Raw genomic sequence first — 6,208 nt, forward strand, 5'->3', positions numbered from 1 at the left:
ATGCATGTCCACCACACCCGGTCCTGAGCTTGTTTCCCCCTTTTCTGAACCCGAGCAACATCTTCGAGAAGGTTTAAGGAAGAGAGCACGTGAAATTGTCGAGGTCTTTGAAAACGAAGTTGTAGAGGGGGACGCAAATCCCGAGGAAGAAGAGATGGCGGACCCAAACAATCAAGGTCGCATGGATGACTTAGCCACACCGTCCCTCGATGGCTATGGCAGCGGTGTTAGGGAGCCGGAGATTACCGTGAGTTTCGAGATCAATTCGAGTATTATTCATATGGTCGAAAATTTCGTTTCTTTCCATGGCCTCTCGAACGAGGACCCTCACTCTCATGTTGCGCGTTTCCTTCGATTATGTGCGACATTCAAAATTCAGGGGTGTACGGAAGATGCCGTGAGACTCCGAATTTTTCCATTCTCACTTCGCAAGGCTGCCTTGGAGTGGTTAGAGGCACTCCCTTCCAGTTCCATCACCACTTGGAACCAATTGGTTGAGCAGTTTCTTCTTCAGTACTTTCCATTCGATAAAACTGCAAGATACCGAGCAAAAATCACTGGTTTTCGTGTTGATGATGATGAGTCACTTCATGCTGCATGGGAGAGGTTCAAAAGCTTGTTGAGAAAATGCCCTCATCACGGTTTGAGTTGCGGTCTTCAGTTTCGTACGTTCTTTGATGCCTTATCCGGAGCATAGAAGAAGGCCGTTGATCAAGTTGCGGGATGAGATTTTGGTAGGTGTACTCCCTACGAGGCGTTGGATGTCTTGGAGCGAGCTGAAAAGAAGAGTTTTGCATATAATCCGCCTCGTAGTATCCCTTCCACTAAGGGCACTCTTTATGTCGATTCTAATACCCTCGTTTCTGCTCAGTTAGAAGCCTTGACCAAATGATTTGACCAGATGCAAGCCGATCTGGCTAAGTCTAGCTCTCGTTGTGGGGTGTGTGATGGGAAACACCAGACCAGTCAGTGCCAGCAGGACATGGTGGTGGAGGAGGTTGACTTTGTAGGCCGCCAAAACAATGCCTACAACAACTCTTATAACCCGAGATGGAGAAATCACCCCAATTTCAGCTGGAAAGATAATGGTGGCACTCAAAATCAAAGTCAAAATCAAAAGCCACCGACCGAAATCCAAATTACCAGAATCAACCCCAAAACCAATCTTACCAGCAAAAGCCTCAGTTTCAGGGTTCCAGCAGTATTGGTCAGTCTAGTGGTGGGTCTAGTGTTGAAAATCTTTTGACTTAGCTTTTGGCTGAAACTGAGACCTCAAACAAACTGGCTGAACAGAGGAACCTGGAGATTGATGAGACTCTCCAGAGACACGATCTCGAGTTGAGGAATCAGAAAGCGTCCATTCAAACAATCGAAAATCAGGTTGGATAGATTGCTCAGCTCCTCTCTGCGAGACTATAAGGTAGCCTTCCGAGTAACACTGAGAGAAATCCGAATTCCGAGGCTAAGGCGATTACCCTGAGGAGTGGTAGATCCACCATTCCTGTTGATGCATCGGTTTCCACACCAAAACCGATTGTCGATGAGATCGAGACTGAGACTCTTGGTGAGGTGCACCCGAGGGTAACCCTAGAAAGTACTGCACAAACCAGTGAGCCAGTTAGGACTTATGTTCCTCCCATTCCATACCCAGGCCGTTTGAAGAAGCAAAAGATGGAAGAGCAGTACGGGAAATTCTTAGAGCTTTTTAAGCAGCTTCACATCAATCTTCTGTTTCTCGATGCATTGAAAGAGATGCCTAAGTATGCTAAGTTTCTGAAGGAGGTTCTCTCGAACAAGAAGAAATTAGAAGAGCTTTCTTGCGTGACTTTGAATGAGGAGTGTTCTGCGGTCCTTCAGAATAAATTGCCTAAACAAATGACCGACCCGGGCAGTTTTACCATTCCATGTTTGATCGGTATTTTGTCGGTTAGTAACGCTTTAGCCGACCTAGGTGCTAGCATAAACTTGATGCCTTATTTTGTTTTTGCAAAGCTAGACCTGGGTGAGCCTAAGTCTACTCGCATGCGTATTCAGCTTGCCGACCGCTCGGTGAAATACACGAGAGGTATAGTTGAGAATATGCTTATGAAAATCGACAAATTTGTATTTCAGGTTGACTTTGTGATCTTGGACATGGATGAGGATAAAATGCGCCACTTATCTTGGGTCGTCCTTTCTTATCCACTGCAAGAGCTCTCATTGATGTCTCACCGGCAGACTCACTCTTAGAGTTGGAAACGAGGAGGTAGCCTTTAATGTTGGGAGATCAATGCGCCATCCACATGATCATGATGACGTGCTCTACATTGATACTATCGACTCTTGCTTTTGCGAGCACATCAGGACACGTGTGAGTACTCTTTGGATACTCAGTTGTGCGCGTAACATTCGTTACTTTTCAAATCCGAAAACCCGTCGCATTTTAAACTTTCGTTTTTGTATCTCAAGTTTCATTTAATGTATTTAATATTCATTGATATTTATTGTATTCGTTAAACCAACCAGTTTTGCCATTTCATTATATTCGTGTATAACGTTCATCGTTAATATAATATTCATGATGACTTACGTTTATCGGTTGTTGGTTTTCAATTCATTTTGTCTAAATAACGAAATTCCGGTATTTAAAGTTTCCATTTAATGATCTTCGAAATAAACGGGTATAATATGTAGAATATCCAAGAAATTAAACTTTTATAGCATCATTAAAACTTTCCAAAGTTCAAGGTTTATTTAACAATTATACTTTAATTTATGATTTAATATTATATGAAAGTCCAAGGGTTAAAGCTGTATATATTTCAAATTATATTAAAATAAAATAATCCCAGCAGCACCCCCCCCCTCCTTCAACGTTTTTCCGGCCATTTGGATTCTGGCGAAGCTCCGGCAGGCGCACAAAATTCCGGCCGGTCACAAATCACCCCTAAACTCGCATAATATTTCAATTAACTGCTGTACTACCTATAGACCATAACGGCAAGACTTAATCATCACTTTAAAAGCGTTATAACGTCAAACAATGAACAATTGAACCCGTGTAAATCGGATATAACTGCCGGATCTTAAGCAAAATACAATAATGAACATTTAAGCCTAAACGCTCCAATCGAGCCTATAAATAGACCCTAAACCTTCATCTAAACTCGTCCCATACATCTTTTTTCACTAACATACTCTCTATAATGCTAACTTAATTCATCAAAGTTCGTCTCTGGCCAACCATGGTTCACCCTCATTCCTTAACATTTACAGGTAATATTTATATGCATTTTGATCGTGTTAGGCCGTAAATCAAAACCCCTAAACTAATTTGGACAAAAATAGAACGGATTAACAGGTTTAGATCCTAGGGTTTTCTTAAGGAAGATGAACTCTATGTTTAATATTTATAAAACATTTTCTATTTTTAAACCAATACATATTCTAGCTCAGTTGGTTTATCCTGTGTGTTGTGGTCATGAGGACCCGGGTTCGAACCCGGGTCACTGCATGTCTTTTGTTTATTTCTTTAAACCATTTATATTAATTAATATAAACCACATACATTTTTATAAATCATTTTTAACCACTTAAAAATCAATTATAAACTTATATTTATCACTTTTTCACCCAAGAACCGATTTTCGTTCCCGTTAATATTGATTGTTAACTTTCGCTTCGTTAGCTATATAAAGTCCATCCTGTTATTACTTATAATACACTAAAATAAGTTGTTTTCAAGATAAAATACCCTCATGCTCGTGCCTAGTAAATATAATAAAACTCATTTATTAATAAAAAAACCATTAGTTAAAATAACATATAAATAATATTATAATTTCTTTTCGTTAAACCTTAGGAGTTAACTTTAAAGTTCGTTAGCTTACACTTTCTTCATCCCAATCCGTTAGACTTATAATTCGTTAGTTCTAATTTTACTTCGTTAACCTTAACCCATTAGAATTATAACATGCTAGCTTTAAATTTGTTAACTATATGATTCATTTCATTTATAATCCGTTAACTATAATTCAATAAATTAGTTATAATTGCCCAAGATAAATTTTTCATTTAAAATTCGTACATTGTAATATAGTAACTCTCTTATTAGTGTTAAAGGTATTATATATATATATATATATATATATATATATATATATATATATATATATATAAACCGTTAAAATTTCCATGAAAACTTAGAATAATATTAAAATAATACACGCTTTAAACTAATAAATCGCGACATCTTTAAAACTAAATAATTAACTCATTTAATCCCGTTAATTAATCCTTAAATATTTGTATTTATTCTATTTATAGTTCGAGAAGTTCAATCGTTCGGATTCTTTAACGCATTTTTCGGTTGCTTCGGTTTCGTTATTGTGCTTTCGGTTTATATTTCAAGTCATCTTCGATTTCGAGGTGAGTTTCTCACACCCCCTTTTTAACGCTTTTACTTTTGGGGGTAGCATACATATCCTATTAAACGCAAATCGATTTTATACTCAGCTATTAAACTGCAATTCATATCGTGGACTTGTGGGTTATATGTGCTTACTTGATTATGTGCTCAACAAGTGGTTGCCTCAATAAGTATGATCATACGCCCCCCTTTGCACTCATAACCATTTTATTATGTGTGGAAAAGGAACCCCCGATCCGAGTACGTTGGCTGTGGCCAACTAGAAAGGACATTGCATGCGAAGTAGAAGTTTCATGGAATTGCAGGGTTTTTATGTAATTATTCAAACTTGTGGGAACTCACTAACTATTAAGTTAGTTGACCGTATTTTATATATATGTTACATATACAAACATTAGAGGATGATACTTGGAGAAGACATTAGACTTAGGTTATTGAAACAAATGGACAAAATGTTTAGTTGTATTTATATTTTCTTGTATTTCTTGTTTACGAACTTGTGTATGTGATGTTTAAACCAATTAATGATAATATTGTCACTTAATAGCGTCACATGTGTTTTGAACAATCTGTACGTCACATTCGGGCGTTTCTGCTTTAGCCGGGGTGTTACATTGCGTTTGAGAGGTTTCTAACTTGGTCTGTGGGCCTCTGTTTGAGGAGTTGGTCTGCGGTGTGGACCACGAGCCTCCTGAGTGCTTAGGGAGGATTGAGGATGTTGATCGTGTTGCCGAGCCTAAGGAAAAACCTTCTGTTGTGGATCCACCATCTATCGAACTTAAGGAACTCCCGTCCCATTTGGAGTATGCCTTTTTGGAGGGTGAGTCCCGCTTCCCAGTTATCATTTCTACGAGTTTTTCTAGTGAGGAGAAGTTGAAGTTGCTCACGGTTCTGAAGAGGCATAAGCACGCGATCGCCTGGAAGATCATGGATATAAAAGGGATTAGTCTATTCTTTTGTACCCATAAGATCTTGATGGAGGAGGAGTTCAAACCCGTGGTGCAGCACCAACGGCGTCTCAACCCTAATATGCAAGACGTTGTGAAGAAAGAGGTCGTTAAGCTACTCGATGCTGGATTGAATTATCCGATCTCTGATTCCCCATGGGTGAGCCCGGTGCAGGTCGTCCCGAAAAAGGGCGGTATGACGGTTGTTGTGAATGAGAAAACGAACTGATTCCTACGTGTATCGTCACAGGATGGAGAGTTTGCATTGATTACCGCTAGCTCAATGACGCTAAGAGGAAAGATCATTTACCACTCCCCTTTATTGACCAGATGTTGGAGCGACTGTCGGGAAAGATGTACTATTGCTTTCTTGACGGCTTCTCGGGATACTTTCAGATCCCCATCTCTCCTGAGGATCAGGAGAAGATGACATTCACATGTCCCTATGGCACATTCGCCTACCGTCGGATGCCCTTTGGACTGTGTAATGCCCCAGCCACGTTTCAGAGATACATGGTGGCGATTTTTCAAGATATAACGAGGACTCCATGAAGGTTTTCATGGACGATTTTTCTGTCTTCGGGAGTTCGTTTGATCATTGTTTGAGAAATTTGGAGAGAATGTTGGCTCGATGTGAGGAGGCCAACCTTGTGCTTAATTGGGAGAAATGCCACTTCATGGTGAAGAAGGGCATTGTTTTAGGGCATAAGATTTCACAAGTGTTGATCGAGCCAAAATAAATACCATTTCGAAGCTTCCGCCACCGAATTCGGTGAAGTCTATTAGGAGTTTTATCGGTCACGCGGGATTCTATCGGAGATTCATAAAGGACTTTTCCCAAATCACCCACCCG

General features: G+C 39.8%; 1 non-coding gene across 1 annotated transcript; it reads right to left on the minus strand.

Annotated features, from left to right (window-relative positions):
• Positions 1–540: 540 nt before the first annotated feature.
• On the minus strand, positions 541–645 carry LOC143574673 (small nucleolar RNA R71). Its single transcript, XR_013142639.1, has one exon. It is a non-coding gene; the product is annotated as a small nucleolar RNA R71 (small nucleolar RNA).
• Positions 646–6,208: the final 5,563 nt, after the last annotated feature.

Source organism: Bidens hawaiensis, unplaced genomic scaffold, assembly GCF_021521415.1.
Source record: "Bidens hawaiensis isolate Kalapana, Puna unplaced genomic scaffold, B.hawaiensis_p1.1 tig00027074_1, whole genome shotgun sequence".
NCBI classification, from domain to species: Eukaryota; Viridiplantae; Streptophyta; class Magnoliopsida; order Asterales; family Asteraceae; genus Bidens; species Bidens hawaiensis.